The following is an 18837-nucleotide window of genomic DNA, read 5'->3' on the forward strand; positions in this document are numbered from 1 at the left end:
TTGGCTACGGTTTCGTTCCAATGAACTGCAGTAGCGAAGGCGACATCTTGTGTATACATCTATACCCGCCCGCGCCGTCAGATCATTTGGACGTGTGCTGTGTTCAAGAGATAACAACGATATAAATACTGTTCGTTTTCTCACACAAACCGCTCGTTTCGTGTCTTAGGCCATCAATGTGTACTTACGATGGGGAATTGTTTAATTTGGACGATGGGCAATTGTTTTAATTTGGACTCTGTGCTTGTGTTTTGAGACAGTGACCATCGACCTGCATTATATGACTGACAGACAAGAACGGTTTGACCTAAAAATATCAAAATTGAAACTACTGCGGAAAAAAAGACACCTACATCTTGGATGCCCTTGAGGTAAGCTAAAACATACCAAAATTTTATTTCAAAGTGAACTATCCCTTTAAGTGGTTTATTTTATTCCCACCAAACTTTTTCAACATGATGAAAATACATTAAAGATGTTAAATTGTGAACGGATAATAAATATCTCAAACGGTTTTGCTATGGCGAGGGATTAAAGTATTGTCAAAAAAGGAAACGCTTAAAGCCTCATATCTTCTAAAAATGTAATTATACACCATTTATTTCTATATAAAATTATACAAATATCAGAACTAAAACCATTTTATTCTTTTTTTCAATTTAAGAATTATGTTTAAGTTTAAAAATAGCCAGAATGTTTTTTAGTCCAAAAAATAAATGAATCATGTCATTCATAGTGCTATACTGCCCTCTTGTGTTCAAAATCAGGTAGGCCTATAGTATTTATATATAAATATATTAGGGATGTGACTGGGAATATTTTCCCACCGGTTAATCGACGTGTGACAGCGCTGAGGGCTTTTAAAATCGCTAACTTAAAAGCGAAAGTAAAATACGGACGTCCGCACAGACATTGATAATGGTGCGGAGCAGAGCGAGCGTTTTCAATGTATTCCTTTGGAAGTAGGAATGAACTAAAACATTTTATGTATGTTTTTATGTGTCCACTGTTCAATCGCGCCCGCGCCCCACACACACATTCCAGCATTGCAATCTTGACATCACAGCCTGTTTCAGTTGCTAACAGGTAAAGTTCGAGATTAGTTTGAGCAAACCGGCTTTTTAGGGCTCAGGAAAGTGGATTGGGTTTTAGTTGTGTTCATCATCATGGTAACTTACGCTACACGGCTAAGCTGCTCCAGAGCAGGCTTTATTCTGGGTTAGAATAAACTTACACTTATCCCTCAACTAACGAGTGCTAAAAAAATGTCAGAAGTGAAACTTATTGAATTTAGTAAAAGAGATTAATGCATTGAGTTATTGCTTGTACAGGTATGTGAGTTGAATCAATCTCTTTATTATTTTTGTTTTGTGGGCTTATTTACATGAAGTGTTTGAAAACTGTGGAATATTTGGTTGATGAGAGGCTTCATTGGCCGTTTTGTTAGTTGCTCGAGATGATTGTGAGTTATGTATATTCAGTATGATTTTGTAATTCATAGCCTACCTTGCTTTAATTTCTGAAATTGTGGTATGAGAATGTTTGTTTTCCTTCTGGTTTTACTGAAGTAGACTAAGTGTTTTAGAGAAAGAAAAAAAACACCTGAAAGAGTCATACAAGACTTAAATAAATCATTTTATTTTTGATGTCATAACTGTGTGCAGTTCTGTAACGAGTGATAGGTTAATTTCATGATCACCACAGTCACAGATCGCAGACAAAAATTGAACCAATCAGTGCAGTGACATGTATCTGATACAATAAAGCCACTCCCCCTGTATCTCTCATTACAAATCAAAGCAGTTTATAGTGTGAAACAAACTTTAGAGACCAAATTGTCCATCTTTTGCTGCTAATTATTTATTATATTTGTATTATATGAATTATAATTACTTTTGATTTATGAAATATATACATATAGTTATTATAATATATTAATTGACATGTAAAATTAACTTTAAATTAATATAAATATTATACATGCATTCATATATAATGCTTTTAAACGTGTTCCCTTTCAGTTGGTCACTCTTGACGTCACATCGGTCATAGACATTTGGAAAAGTTTTTGGGGCAGACCTGACCTGTTGAGAAGAGATGGTATCCATCCTCCTGGGATGGTGCTGCTCTTCTCTCTAGTAATATGGCACATAGTCTTAGAGCTCAAACATGACAATCTGGGGCTCAGGTCAGGAAGCAGACAGACTGGCTAAACCGACCGTCGTCTGTCTCACGTCACTGAGGTCTGATAAATCTCACCATAAAGAGACTCTTTCACCTAGATATCATCATATAGAGACTGGGTCTGTTCCCTAAATTATTAATACAAAAAACTGAGTCCCTTTAGCTAAAACAACATATACTTGTATGAACATATGAGGAGTGGCTTTAAAGCTAACTCAAAGTAAATTATACATAGAAAACTTTAAGCAAGGACAACTTCGAGTAAATGCAGTACAGGAAACTTCAAGTCATTTCTATATAGGGAAAACTTTAAGTAAACTCTATACAGGATAACTTCAAATAAATTCTTAAATAATACAGCACTGCACATAAAACAGAAATAAGCTGAGAATAATTATAATACAAATTGACAGCAAATTAAATTGACATTAAATGCCACTTCACATTATTTCACTTTGCGTGTGAAAGAGACATTTTCATTCGATTTTAAAGCAAAAATCCGCCGGAACGCGAGAGGGGATAATCCACTTTGTCCACTTTGTTAGCGTCAATCCACGGCGAAACCAGGCTCCAGGTGAGGAAGAAAGATTCTGAGTTTTTTTGGCGCCCGATTTCACCTATATTGGAGGCTGTCAGCCAATCAGGTGAGGGCGCGGACACCATCAGCTATTTGCAAGCAAAAGAGTTATTAAAAATCCGTCTTCAGCTTTTGAGGAAAAGGGATTTCCCCATACGTAATGTCGAGGGACCGACTCGATAAGGGAACACTCCGTTTTCAAAAGATTGTTGGAGTTTAAAGGCCTTTTATATATCCATCAGGATATATAAGGGAATTATGATCATCACAGATCCCGAGCATCATGAGCAGTAACACCATCTCTACACCGGCAAGAGGCGCGAGACAGCGCGTCAAAAGCAAATAGTGCCTCATTGTCTATTCTATGGCAAGCCGTTTGAACTTTTATTCATTTCCAGGATACTAATTCTTGATATCAATAATTCAATTGTAACTAGTTAAAATTATAGTTATTGATATCAGGAATTAGATTTCTACTATAACAATGGCAATTTTTGATATCAGAAATTACATTTCCACTAGTAACAATGCTAATTCTTGATATCTGTAATTGTATTTTCACTAGTGAAATGTCACCATAGGCTGCCATTTAAAATCCATTGTTGATATCAAGAATTGATTTCTTACTTTTTGAAATTCCAGTTTCACATATCAGAAATACAATTCTTACTAGTAAAAACCTTTATTTTTGATATCAATAATTCAATTGTCACTAGCTGAAATGTCTATTCTTGATATCAACAATTGAATTGCTACTAGTAACAATGTTAATTTTGATATCAATAATTCAATTTTCACTACTGACAATGTTAATTTCTAATATCATGAATGTGATTGTTACTAGTAAGAAAGCCATTTTAGATATCTGAAATAATATTGATATCAGAATTACATTTTCAGATATCAAAAATGAAAATTTTTACAAGTAGCAATTCAATTGTTGATATCAAGAATAGACATTTCAACTAGTGACAATTGAATTATTGATATCAGTAATTCGCATTTTTACTAGTAACAATGTAATTATTGATATCAAAAGTTATATTTCTACTAGTAAGAAATCAATTCTTGATATCAACAATTGATTTTGAATGGCAGCCTATGGTGACATTTCACTAGTGAAAATACAATTACATCAACAAGTAAATTGTTGATATCAAAAATGTAATTCTTGATATTTAAAAATGTAATTCTTGATATCAAAAATTATTATTATTGTGTGTGTGTGTGTGTGTGTGTGACTTAGTCTGTAAACCTATTTTCTGATTCACACTCCGGAGCAGAAGGTGGCGGTAATGGATGTCAACCGCCGTAAAATAGCAACAAGTCGAAGAGGAAGTTCCTCATTGAGCGTTTCTGTCTGTGTTTTTGTCTTCCCGTGGATTACTCTTGGACTGTTTATTCTCTTCGTGATGCTTTGCTGCCTGCCCTGGACTGTTTCTATTGTGGACTGATTTATGTAAGTTTGCGGAAGTCTGTGGAAATGTCGTTTAAATGGGTTTAACTTTCATTTTGTTGTTAATGTATGTTTATAGCCATATGTGTGATCTGTGTATTAGATGAATTGCAGTTACTGTTAGGGAGGACGGTAATTAACATGTCTTTTCTCATGCATCCTTCAGCTGAAAGACAGTGAATCTGAAGATGTGTGTGTGTGTGTGTGTGTGTGTGTTGATTGTCTGTCCTCTGTCAATAAACTGCAGATGTGGTTCATTTGTGTTGCTGGGTGAAATCTGCTATATATTTACAAGACATTTTTCGACAACATTCACTGGTGTGTAATTTGGATTTGTATAATGAAAGTTCAGAGACAAAACATTTAGCCTATTATCTGACTAACCAGATTCTCTTGTTTAATTCTATAGTTACCGTTTACACAACATAATTTTCAACATTATAAATAATGATGGCTGATTTATGATTTTTTTTTAATTAGGCTAGTTTAAATACTTTATAGGCTATAGCTGTGTTATTATATGCCAATCATAAGAGCTGTGAAATATTAGCAAATAATCTAGGAATATAAATGCACTTATATCATAATCTTGTACAGCAGTTGTCATTAGGGTTGCAAAGGGGCGGAAAATTTCCGGAAAGTTTCCGGTAAATTCCCATGGGAAGTTAAGCTGGGGAATTTTGGAAATATTCCCCCCAAAAAATGTAATAAAATGTCTCCAAACATCGGATAGTGCACGTGGCATTTTTCTGTAAAATAAGACAAGAGCTTGTAAGAATACTAATGCAATGCAAGAGCTTGTAAAAATAGTAATGCAATGGCATGAACAGATATAGTAAGGCTAGCTAAACAACTGGAATGATCCTCAAAACATATTGCAGGAGGCAGAGAAAAACAGCCACATGAGGTAGCTAGCATCTGCCTTATGTGGTAAATAAAGTTATGCTAGCTTATTTAGCATCTAACTTATCAGCTTGCTATCTACTAGATGAATGCATTTGTATGTGATATTTTTCAATTTAAACATTTAATAAATATATTTCCCCATAATATCATCAAAACTTACTTCACTTTGTTTAGTCCACAGGCTCAAATGTGTGCCTTCAATAGTCCTGTGCTTTGGGCTTCTGTACATGTGATGGAGGCATGCACAGTGCCAGTAGGGGGTGTGGTCTCAATAGCCATGCAGTAAGCAGTGTGCTATGTGCATGTGATTGAGGAATGGCATGGATATTCAAGTGTATTTGAATGGCATCTGTTTGTTTTAGTCAAGATTATGCTAAAATATACTTTCCTCAACTATATTTAAGTTCCCTATGAAGAGCCAACCCTCAACTTTGAAAATTCCCAGTTTATTCCGGTTTATTCCCATAAATTCCTGTTAATTCCCTTAAATTCCCATGGAAAGTTTCCATCTTTGAAAATTCCCATAATTGTTCAACCCTAGTTGTCGTTCACATTTTGACTATTAACAAGAGGATTACAAAACTAACCTTTGGTACATCAAAAATATAGTATTTGATAAACAGATCTCACTTGTTTTCTGTTATTAAATCAGGGTTCACTTGAAAATTCACATTTATCCTCCTTAAACTCATTCTAACAACTTAATGCTTTAATATGTTTCAGACCAGATGGAGGTGAAAGAGCAAAGACAAGAACTGAAGTGAAAGGTAATGATGCTGTAGTTTGTTTCAGTCTGTTGACACCAATAAAATGAGCTTAATGTGCCAATTTACAGAAGATCTCAGACATCACCATAATGAATGAGCTGAAAACAGGGAACTTTTGGAGACAAAGAGGTTTTCAGCAGCAGTTTAACATGATGACTCTGTACTTTTTAAATGCAGATTGGATAAAAACACAGTGATCACAGTTCACACCTGCAGTGAAGCCCCTCCCACAACAATTCACCAATAAATACTGGGAATATTCCCATCATCCTACAAGAGAAGGACAAACTCCAGGAGTAGCAGCTGAAATCTGTGTGACTGTTAAAGATGGAGTTTATTAAAGAGGAGATTGAAGACATGAGTGATCCAGAACCATCCAGAATAAAACATGAAGATACTGAGGAACAAATAGGTTGGTGTCCATTCTTGATTCTTCATTGTTGACACATCCAAATGATCATAACCTTGTATATAGCAGTTGTCAAACATATTTTAATATATTAAAAAGTGAACAGTGAAAGATCTGATCTCTGTTTCTTTCTGCTATTAAATAAGGGTTCACTTGAACTGATTCTATCTTGATGTGTATTTTAGACCAGGTGAGAGTGAAAGAGCAAAGACAAGAACTGATTGAAGAGGAGGAGGAACATCATAACTTTCCAATTCAAAGAACAAAAGCCAAAAAGACGCACACCTGCACTCAGTGTGGAAAAAGTTTCACACAGAAAGGAACCCTTAAGACACACATGAGAATTCACTCTGGAGAGAAACCGTATACATGCACTCAGTGTGGAAAGAGTTTTTCTCGAGCATCAAATCTCAGTGTTCATCTGCACGTTCACTCTGGAGAAAAACCATTTAACTGTGATCAGTGTGGTAAAGATTTTATTTCATCATCAAATCTAAAAATACACCTGAAAGTGCATTCAGACGAGAGGCCTTATGTGTGTTCTCTCTGTGGAAAGAGTTATTCAAGGCCGGACAGTTTTAAACAGCACCAGAAAACACACAATGAAGTGAAAGATCATGTGTGTTGTGACTGTGGGAAGAGCTTTACTAGAGCTGAGATTCTGATAGAGCACCAAAGAACTCATACTGGAGAAAAACCTTACAAGTGCTCATATTGTGACAAGAGTTTCACTCATTCTGGAAACCTTAAATCACACGAGCGAGTTCACACTGGAGAGAAGCCGTACTACTGTTTTCAGTGTGAGAAGGGTTTCACCCAATCAAGTAATCTAGTGAAGCATATTAGAAAGCATTGTTCTGTGTCACAGTGAGCAAATGTTTTGTTAGATTCGCATAAAGTAAATGTGTATTTAGTTTACTAATAAACTAGTGTTACTGTGAAATGCCACAAGATTTGTGTTTTACATGTTAGTGAACAAGAAAGAAAATTATTAGGGCCAAAGCCCTGAAAGGGCGAAGGCCCTATTGTTTTCGTTAGGATTATTTTTATTATTATTATTTTTTTCTACTTCTCGGGCACTTTTGGGGCCCTTAACGTGCTCAAACTCTTGAAACTTTGCACACAGGTCAGAACCCGTGGCCATCAGGGCCGGGCTGAAGCTAGTACCCGGGCGTGGCAGGTGGGCTCGACAGCGCCCTCTTGAATGGGGTCCGTAAAATTGGTCCATAGATCAAACACGCTTGCATGAATTTATATGAAAGTTTTACCTACAGTTACAAAAATCTGTACGTATATTGGTCTCATCGAGCCGGACAACTTTCTAATTTACAGTCATTAGCTCCGAGCAACAGGAAGTCAGATATTTTGGTTTGAATGTGGATTTCTTTGCAAAATCAGCCTCTGAATTTTTACCCACTCCTCTTAAGTGGTTTATTTTATTCCCACCAAACTTTTTCAACATGATGAAAATACATTAAAGATGCTAAATTGTGAATGGATAATAAATATCTCAAACGGTTTTGCTATGGCGAGGGATTAAAATAATGTCAAAAAAGGAAACACTTAAAGCCTCATATCTTCTAAAAATGTAATTATACACTATTTATTTCTATATAAAAGTATACAAATATCAGAACTAAAACCATTTTATTCTTTTTTTTTTCAATTTAAGAATTATGTTTAAGTTTAAAAATAGCCAGAATGTTTTTTTAGTCCAAAAAAATAAATGAATCATGTCATTTATGGTGCTATACTGCCCTCTTGTGTTCTATAGTATTTTTATATAAATATATTAGGGAGGTGACTGTGGGAATATTTTCCCACCGGTTAATCGACGCTAACTTAAATCGCTAACTTAAAAGCGAAAGTAAAATACGGACGTCCGCACAGACATTGATAATGGTGCGGAGTAGAGCGAGCGTTTTCAATGTATTCCTATGGAAGTAGGAATGAACTAAAACATTTTATGTATGTTTTCATGTGTCCACTGTTTAATCGCGCCCGCACCACACACACACACACACACACACACACACACACACACACACACACTCCAGCATTGCAATCTTGACATCGCAGCCTTTTCATTAAAGCCCTAATAAATATAATAATAAAATAGTCAACCTAACATATAAAAATTACACTGCTCTGTTTAAATAGTCAGTAGTACAATTTGTATCATTCACGGTAAGCACCTCTCCACTGTGATGTTTCCAAGCACATTTTTGGCGTGTGAAGAGGATGATTTTTTCTGTCGATATGGGAATGTGAGTGAAGTACAAAGCCTATAATAAAGAATAGTTTAGCATCCAAATACTTCGCAAATGTTGAAATATTTTGATTCTAATGAGAGTGTTACGTGAACCCAACACTGCTTACATTCGTTTTTATTTTTACATTAAATTTAAAGGATTTGTTGTGGAATATTTTGAGTGTATCATAAAATCAGAATAAGGTAAGTAATATTAAGTAAGTAATATTACTTAAGTAATATTAAATAATAAGTAATGTTGTCTGTCTTATATATATATATATATATATATATATATATATATATATATATATATATATATAGGGTAAACGTACCTATTAAGCTCACCAAAATCTACATTGAGACATTTTTAGTGCACAAGATATTGGTTTTAGTACAAGAAGTTATTTTAAAATAAAATATTAATCTCTCACACTATAATATTTCATTTTATTTTAAATGACAAAAGTATTTCAATTAAGATGTACATCATTAAATATAAAAAGTCTGGCTGTGCTTAATGGGTACGTTTTGTACCCTTTAAGCACACCCCTGTTCCCAATAAGCTCACAACAAGTTTTATTAAAAATTCTTGTTTATTTTAAACAACCTTTTTAAGGAATAATTGAAAAAAGTTTTATTTGAAGGTACAGAGTCAATCACAAAAAAACAGAACACTAAAATCAAGCAACAAGGCATTCAATTTGATCAGGTAGCCTATCCTATTCATAGTGACGTGTCATTCAAACTCATTGCAACATCTAGACTAGTCCACGTTCAGCTATGTAACCCATATTGAAAAATCAAATAACAAAACAAACCAATGAGCTCCTTAAAGGGATACTCCACTTTTTTTGGAAATAGGCTCATTTTACAACTCCCCCAGAGTTAAACAGTTGAGTTTTACCGTTTTCGAATCCATTCAGCCGATCTCCGGGTCTGCCGGTACCACTTTTAGCATAGCTTAGCATAATGAATTGAACCGGACAAGACCATTAGCATCTCTCTCAAAAAAATGACCAAAGAGTTTCGATATTTTTCCTATTTAAAACTCGACTCTTCTGTAGTTACATTGTGTAATAAGACCGACGGAAAATGTAAAGTTTCAATTTTCTAGGCTGATATGGCTAGGAACTATACTCTCAAAATCGCACCTTTTCATTTTCCGTCCGTCTTAGTACACGATGTAACTACAGAAGAGTCGAGTTTTAAATAGGAAAAATATCGAAACTCTTTGGTCATTTTTTTGAGAGAGATGCTAATGGTCTTGTCCGGTTCAATTCATTATGCTAAGCTATGCTAAAAGTGGTACCGCCAGACCCGGAGATCGGCTGAATGGATTCGAAAACGGTAAAATTCAACTGTTTAACTCTGGGGGAGTTGTAAAATGAGCCTATTTCCAAAAAAAGTGGAGTATCCCTTTAACTCTCTGGGTCAGAGCTTTCCTGTCTACTCCAAACTTCTTGGACAGATACGACAGGTTTCTGATGGCTCCTTCTTTGTATGACATGCCTCTTTCATCTTTGGGCATACACTATAGTTTCGTCTAGCTTTTGTCATCTTAAGACTGTGAAAATAAGTTTATTAATCATTTTTTTGAAGATTAACATAGTGACAACCATCAGTTAATATTTAAATTCTGATTATTAAGTATTTACATAGACGTTTAATGTGGGTGAGCTTAAAGGGAGCACACACTGTGCTTAATTGGAGCAAAAACATTTTTTAATTAATAAATATTAAATTAAAATTTAAAGGAAAATATTTAGCTAAATTAATAATCTAGGTAATGTATTAAGTTTATACCAATTTTAATATGAACAACTATTATAGACAATATCTATGAAATTATGCTTTTTCTAATTGATGTCACACTGAAGCTGTGTGATTGTCATAGTAGTGCACCCTTTAAGCTCACCTAACAATAATATGAATTCTTTAAAAATTACAGCAGTTTAAAACCACAGACTATCAATAAAATGTAAAATTATAATATTATGGATTTAAAAGTACAAGCCATTAATTCCTGTGAAGTAATATATTAATGTAGCACACAATCTTATACAGCTAGTAAGCTAGCTATGTTTGTAGCATCTGGGCTATGTTGCTAAAACTACCTTTTAGATCTAACTGTAATTATTTCCCACATCCAGGTTCCAGGTTATAATATTCAAAAGTCTAAACATTAATCTCTTAATTTTGCAATAAGAAGATGTACTTCTTCAAAATAAATGTTTAAACATATAAAAAATGCACATCTGAGGGGCTCCTCTTCTGGTGAAAGTTTTCAGACAGCTTTGAAAATAGCCGCCAGACAGTGTGAACACATGGACACACATATCTCAGTGTGCAATGGTCTGATTGGTTTAAAATTACAGGAGGTAAATAGTAACAAACACATCAATTGGTTAATACATCAAATAGGATAATACATTGCTGTTTCTTTTTATAATCTGAGCTCCAAGATGGTAGTGTGCTTAATGGGTACTTGAGCTTAATAGGTACGTTTACCCTATATATATATATATATATATATATATATATATATATATATAGCTGAAGGGCCAAAGCCTTGGTCCAGTAATCGCTGATTTTGAATGCTTATTCAAAGAAATACCAAAATTAAAAGAGACTGGAAACAAATGTAGAAAAACAACAACAATCAGTTATTTGTTAATATATTCCCTGAAGATGATCAGGTTTTTTTTTTTACTTTTTAGTTACATAAAGCGTGTTATTACTAGGGATGCACCGAATATTCGGCCACCGAAAATTTTCGGCCGAAAATGGCCCAAAAGTGCATTTTCGGTTTTCGGCCGAAATACTTTTATCACCGAAACAATACGGCCGAAATGTTGTGATGACGCAAACAGAAACCGCGACCTGCACTTGCTTGTCTGAAGCAACATGTCTGCGGTGTGGACGTACTTCAGTGTATCTGAGAAAGACCCACGGACAGCGATTTGCAAAACATGCAATGCCGAAATTTCGAGAGGGGGTACATCTGCAAAGACTTTCTCCACGTCGGGTTTAATTTATCACCTGAAGTCTAAACATCCCGATCGCTACGCTGAATATGAGAGGAACGCGGCAGCAGCAGCACAAAAAAGGAAAACGCCTCCAAGCACGCCCAGTCCGTCTGTGGCGGACGTTTTTGAAAAGGCAAGGAAGTTTCCCAGTGATGGTGTCAAGGCAAGGGGCATTACGCAAAAGGTTATGGAGTTCATTGCCTTAGATGATCAGCCATTCTCTGTCGTAGAAGATGTGGGATTTCGTAAATGAATGAATAAATGATGAATGAGGCATTTATATAGCGCTTTCATATGTACTACTGTACACCCAAAGCGCTTTACAATCATATCAGGGGTCTCTCCTCAACCACCACCAGTGTGCAGCATCCACTTGGATGATGCGACGGCAGCCACAGTACAACGGCGCCAGTGCGCTCACCACACACCAGCTATAGGTGGAGAGAGGAGAGAGAGTGATAGAGCCAATTCAATGTAAGGGGATTATTAGGAGGCCATGATTGGTAAGGGGCAATGTGTGGAATGTGGCCAGGACACCGGGGTTACACCCCTACTCTTTACGAGAAATGCCATGGGATTTTTAATGACCACAGAGAGTCAGGACCTCGGTTTTACGTCTCATCCGAAGGACGGTGCTCTTTGACAGTATAGTGTCCCCGTCACTACACTGGGGCGTTAGGACACACACAGACCACAGGGTGAGCACCCCCTGCTGGCCTCACTAACACCTCTTCCAGCAGCAACCTGGTTTTTCTCAGGAGGTCTCCCATCCAGGTACTAACCAGGCTCAGCCCTGCTTAGCTTCAGTGGGCAACCAGTCTTGGGCTACAGGGTGATATGGCTGCTGGCTTCGTAGGCTAATCGAGCACATTGAGCCCCGTTATGTCATGCCGAGCAGACGACATTTCTCAGAGGTGTGTTTGCCTGAGCTGTTTAATGCTGTTGCAGCTCACGTCCATGAGCTTATAGCTGCGGATATTTCAGCAATCAGTTTCACGACAGACATATGGAGCTCAGACATCAGCATTACCAGTATGCTCAGTCTAACCGCACAATGGATCGACGCTGATTTCCAGCTGCAAAAGATTCTGCTCCATTCACAAGAGTTTCGAGGGTCACATACAGCAGCTGCCATTTCTGATGCATTCGCCAATATGTTCGCCACCTGGCATATCGACAAATCTAAAGTGCACGTCATTGTCAGTGAGAATGCAAGAAATATGACAAAAGCGATAGAAGACTGCCAGCTGAAGGGAATACGGTGCATGGCCCACACACTACAGCTGGCTGTGAATGAAGGAGTGTTGTCTCAACGCAGCGTAAAAGACGTACTGGCCACAGGCAGAAGAATTGTTGGCCACTTTAAGCATTCTCAGCTGGCAGTCTATGCAAGATCAGTTTGGAACACCAATAAAACGGTTCCAGCAAGACGTGAGTACGCGGTGGAACAGCACTTTTTATATGTTGCAAAGCCTCTTCGCGCAAAAGCGAGTCTTGGCTGCATATAGCGCAGATCACGAGCTCCCCGCGACATTCACTTCACACCAGTGGGTCTTAATAGAGAACATTCTCTCTCTTCTTGCTCCCTTTGAGCAGCTAACTAAAGAGATCTGCTCCTCTGATGCATCTGCAGCGGACGTTATTCCTTTAATCACAGCACTAAAGCGTCTCCTAAGCAAAGAGGTTGAGACGGACCACGGAGTAAAAACAATGAAAAGTACGCTCTTAGAGTCTGTCAACACACGTTTCACTGAGATCTATTCGGATCCTCTGCACTTCATCGCGACTGTACTTGATCCGCGTTATAAAGACCATTACTTGGATGCGGAAATAAAGCAGCGCGCACGAGAAATGATTCAGGCCGCGATGGATGCGGAGAACCCGCGTGGAGGAGATCAGAGCGCAGAAAAAAAGACTCGTCTCTCTGCACCAGATGAGGGGCATGCAACCTCGTTGTCTGATATGTTCAGTGAAATCCTGCAAGAAAGTGCCTCAAATAATAATAATAGGTAGGTTATTCTGTTCTTACTATATATGTGACTGTCAGATTGTTGCCATATTTCTGCTAGATATTTTGTTAATTTGATAAAAATGATTATTTATGCACTGGCCCTATTTAAATACACTCTCTCAAATGTCAGGCAGATGACAAGCTCAACCGCTCATCAGCTAGATGGTTATCTGTCTGAAGTCCCCATCCCCAGAAGTGATAACCCTCTTGCCTACTGGAGAAGTAATCACGGCCGCTTTCCTGACCTGGCAAAGATGGCACGCAAGTACTTGTCTGCTCCGTGCACAAGCACTGACAGCGAGAGACTGTTCAGTGCAGCAGCACATGTTCTCGATGAGAAGAGGAACAGACTTCACTGTGATAAAGCAGAGAAGCTACTCTTTATAAAGAAAAACCTGCCACTTTACCTCAAGAAGTAGAATGGGCTTGTCTAGTGTTTAAATATTTATTATCCACTTTGCACATCTGCAGTTCTTGGTGCTTTTGTTGTTGTTAAAGTTCTACAGTTAACATATAGCCCATATGGCAGTATTTGTTTTGATCAGTGGCGATTTCTTTAAGACTGCAAGGGAAGCTCGGCTTCCCCTATGTCAAAAAATGAATGGTCAAATATGTACTATTGTATTAACATTTTATTGACTAAAATGCGTTAGAAAACGTTCATCTCAAAGACGAGTTCGTTCAGAATCAGTTACAGGTCGGCTGACTCGATTTCCTTCTCATACATTCCCGTAGCGTCACAGTGCATTTCCCTGTTGAAGCCCAGCGTCCGTTGACTTCTATGGGGCTGCTTCGAACAGTTTTTTTCAGCGCTTCGAAACTAGACGTTCATTGGATAAATGCTGCGATTATGTCCCTCCCACGGACGCTCAGCGTCTCTGGGAGTGAATGGGGAGTGGGCTGGCCCGGACTCCGGGCTTCCGCGTGATGATTGGAGGGTCTGTCGAAAGGCTGCGTATCCTTTTGATTGACAGCGATTTCATACAATAAAAAGTCGCTGATATTGAAGCTGTTCGAGCTCAGTCCCATCGCGTATTTTTCAAAGACAAACTGCTGCAACCTATTTCTTGGTATTTGCTTGTCGAAATTGCTAGCCAATTTTTATAATGCATTTCACACAATTATACATTTATACCTTTATTATATTATTACTTATTATATTTTTTATATTATTATTATTAGTAATAATAGTAAATATACATTATTAGTAGCATTATTATTATACTTTATTATATTATTATTTATACCTTTATTATATTATTACATACATTTTTCACAGAGCATTTTCTTGAAAAGGAATGTAGAATTTACGTATAAATAAATGAATTATTTTTATGATGTAGGCCAAAAATGAGCTTCCCCTCTTTGAAAGACCAGCAGCCGCCACTGGTTGAAGGCCTACACTGTAAAAACTAAAGGAGCCTCAAGTATCCTGTTGGATACTCAAGGAACTTCAAAATGTAATTTTGGTGCCTCAAAGCTCTTTTTCCTATAGAAGGGTAACTGGAAGAGCATTGACAATCTTTGAGGTTCTTGCTGGAACTTATGGGATCCTTTAAGCACTTTGTATTTACTTCAGAGGTTCTGGAGTCACCTTTTCATTACTATGAGACCTCGAAGTGCTTATAGGGGAAAATAGAGGAACTTGAATGCGATAGAAGGGTTATTGGAAGATCTTTTAACATTTAAGTGGTTCCTGGAAGATCTCTTATGTTAAAGCCAGCATCTGGAGGAACCCAATGGTTCAGTGAGGCCTGAATTAGATTATTATTCTATTATTATTATTATTATTATTATCCTATTATTATTATTATAGGCAAGTTTGATTCAGTATACATACCCAGGTGAAAAAGATGTACTATTAAATGTATAAAAAATGTACTTGAGTGTGTTTTTAGTAGACCTACAATACAAATATACTTTAATGCATTTTTAATACATTTAACAGTAACCTAGTCTTTTTCACTTGGGTAGCTTACATATATTTAGTATAGGCCTATTTTATTAAGTCATTTAAACCTTAAACAACAACACTAAATAATAATAATATTATATGAAGAAGAAGAAGCAGGAGGAGAAAAGTTTTATTCAGTCACGAAACTGCTGCTATTCCTCTGCTGTCGTCGCTTCAGATATGCTTGCGCTGCTCGCGCGCAACAAAGCTCAGCTGATCGTCATCAGGAAACTAACGGCTCCTCTCATCAAAGCTTCCGCCGTTTATTCGGCTCTCCATTACAAGGTTTGTAAACTCGCCAAATAAATATAAATACAGAGTCTACTCACTATATATTTAAACACACATATATATAAACTAAATTTATTATACATCACTACGTTTTTACAGTGTTTACCACTCGTTTATTGCACAGTATCTGGTATGAAGGTTTTAGCCGCGATGCTAACTAACTTATGTTGATCTAATGAACAAATGGAAATGATTGACTTATTGTCTTAGATTGATTTAGTCATTCAATTCAACATATTTTGTACAACTGTGTCTTCAAATTGCTGATATAGCCTAACTAATTTAGAAAATTCTCTGATTCTTCGCGTTTGTTATGAATAACAAAAACAGGTTATAGTTTGCTCTGTTTTTGTTTAGCCTAACGTTAACTTTACTTACTACAGGTGCCCTCATTCTCTCAAATACCATTTTAAAGCCATTTACTGGTCAATAAATATTATGTTGTGAATAATCAGCTTTTTTCTTTTGTTTCCCCAGAACAACCATTACATTTCTAAAATAATCTGAACTTTTCAGTGGCAACATTGAATTACAGTAAGTTACCTGCACCACATGCTGTACTTTATTACTATGAACTTTCTCTGTGTGCAATTGTATTGTTTGACTGTGTACTTGTGTTTTTTAATCAGTTACTCTCTGAAAATCTTTTCTCATGATCTCAAATCTCATTCATGTTACTCAGAAAAATAATATCACAGGTTTGATTCACAAAAAATGCTATAGACATTTTAACTCTGAATTATAATTTCAAGTTTAGTTTTTTTCGACAAAAAAATAAATAAAAAAAAGGAAAAAGCAATTAGGCTTCAGAAGACTTGCAACACAACCCATAACACATGAGTTGTGAACTCATTGATTATTTTTAGGATCTTTTCTGGGACATTTTTGGAGCTTAACCATTTTTACATAAATTGTTGCATTGAATTGAACTAGACAAGTGTACATAAGAATGGTTTCATGAATGATTTACACATTTGTTTTCTGCTTGTGTTTCATGCAGTGAAACTGAATGGTGACTGGGGTTGCATTATGCCTGAGATCTGCTTTTGGGTTCCACAGACAGAAAGTCAAACAGGTTTGGAACGTCACAAGGCTGAGGAAATTATTTAAATTTCACAACTATCACTTTAATAACATTACTAACAGTAAATTTTGTACTTTGCAGGGATCTCGGTAAGCTGAAATACAAGTTTGAACAAGAATAAAAATCCTCCTGTAGACCTGAAAATCATTGAAGTGTCTGGACCATCCACCAGAAAAGAAGAAAAACAAACGGAAAACGATGCTGTACCTTTTCACTTTTCTAACTCGTTAAGTACCTCACACCAACTTGGTCCCATAGTGACATTTTTGACCACAAACGAAATTGCTGATCGTGTGGATTCTTAGTGAAATGACTGGAATTAACCAGTGAACATTCACAGAACAACAGATCATTTTACTGCACCTTAACTCTGTTTCGGGTCGAAGCCTCTACTTCTACTTCCTCTATCTTGTTTCATGAGAATACTCAACAACCATTTATGAACACTGTTTATTCAAGTCACACATTTAAGCTTTTCAAAAGCCATAGTGTACATTACAGTCTCCAGTCTAACGGCATCCCAGACTTAAACATTTTATGATTCAAAATAGCTGAATAACTAACCATCAGAGATTTCAGTATAGAGATAAAGGTTACAGCACAATGAGTGTATATTAGCACTGTTGTTTGTTTTTGGCATCTGATAGAGCTTTTGGACTTGGAAACAGTGATGTCAGACTAACCATCGGACTGAAACACAAATGTTTTAAAGTTAAGTATGATGGACATTTTTAATTAGTTCAAATGTAATTTTATTTACATTGATTTATTTCATGGAACATATGTGTTTCCATGCATTTTGTTGAGATGTCTTTTCTTGTTTATCTATTGTATATACATGGTTGATTATTCATGTTGCTTATGTATTATACTATTTTTTTGTGTGTTCATTGATATTAATCTGTAGTTAGCTTTTTTCCCCATGTGCATGGAAGTGTATGTATAAAAATGAATATCAAATATGTAATAAACAATTCTTATTTTGTATTTGGTTCAATTTGTTTATTATAATAGAAGTCAAAGGTAACCATAGTAACAACATGAAATTAAATATAAAAAAAAAAAATGAAATTTGGTTCCTGGAGGCACCCAAAGTGGTTCCACACAGTGCCTAATATAAGAGTTCCTCAGGAAACCTGTGTGGTTCCTCAGAGAACCGGCCCTTTTTAAAGGGTGCCTAGAGGATCTACAGACGGTTCCGCCGGTGTGGCAAAGTGAAGAACCCCAAAAGGTTCCTCCAGGCACCTTTTATTTTTACAGTGTACAGAGAAAATATTGTATCTTTAAGCAGTTGCACTTGTTCTGAATGCACTTTTCTTGTAGTAGTCCTAGACAAAATTAAAATGCACTTGACCTAAATGCACTTTGTTTTTATGACTCGAGAACATTTACTTTTAAAACCTTTGTGCAGGCCAGTAGGCCTGAACATTTATTATTTAATGTACACATGAGTGGGGTCAAGTTAAACATTATAGTTTGAATTTATGCTGTGCATTGTTGCAATGTGCTAAATAAATATTTGCATAATTTGTAATTGATTTATTCTTTGAAACTTTAATATTAATTTATGCAATTGCAATGCCTTAATTTTAGTAAAGTTAGTACACAGTCATAGCCATTAATGCAAATAATTGAAAAACTAATAATTAAAAAACTAATAATTGGCATAATTTCTTTCGGTGTTTCGGTTTTCGGTTTTCGGCCTTGGTTTCCTCTTTTTCGGTTTTCGGTTTCGGCCAAGAATTTTCATTTCGGTGCATCCCTAGTTATTACATAAACAGATGTATATACAATAACGAACATCTGTACAATAACAACAAATAAAATGACTATTTCACTGACAATGTTTGATTTTGTGAGTAAAAGATCCAATAATTAAAATAAATGAGATTCAGATAAAGCAAATGCATAGTGAAAT

The 18837-nt window shown here is 36.2% G+C and overlaps 2 long non-coding RNA genes across 2 annotated transcripts; both read left to right on the forward strand.

Moving 5' to 3' along the window:
* Positions 1–4000: 4000 nt before the first annotated feature.
* Positions 4001–7246, forward strand: LOC308693504. Its single transcript, XR_014030461.1, has 4 exons — positions 4001–4220; positions 5847–5890; positions 6068–6302; positions 6485–7246. It is a non-coding gene; the product is annotated as an uncharacterized lncRNA (long non-coding RNA).
* An 8519-nt stretch (positions 7247–15765) lies between these two features.
* LOC308693198 lies at positions 15766–17904 on the forward strand. The gene is made up of 4 exons (XR_014030426.1): positions 15766–15829; positions 16313–16369; positions 16836–16910; positions 17001–17904. It is a non-coding gene; the product is annotated as an uncharacterized lncRNA (long non-coding RNA).
* Positions 17905–18837: the final 933 nt, after the last annotated feature.

Source organism: Scardinius erythrophthalmus (assembly GCF_964197995.2).
Source record: "Scardinius erythrophthalmus genome assembly, chromosome: 7".
In the NCBI taxonomy this organism is placed as follows: domain Eukaryota; kingdom Metazoa; phylum Chordata; class Actinopteri; order Cypriniformes; family Leuciscidae; genus Scardinius; species Scardinius erythrophthalmus.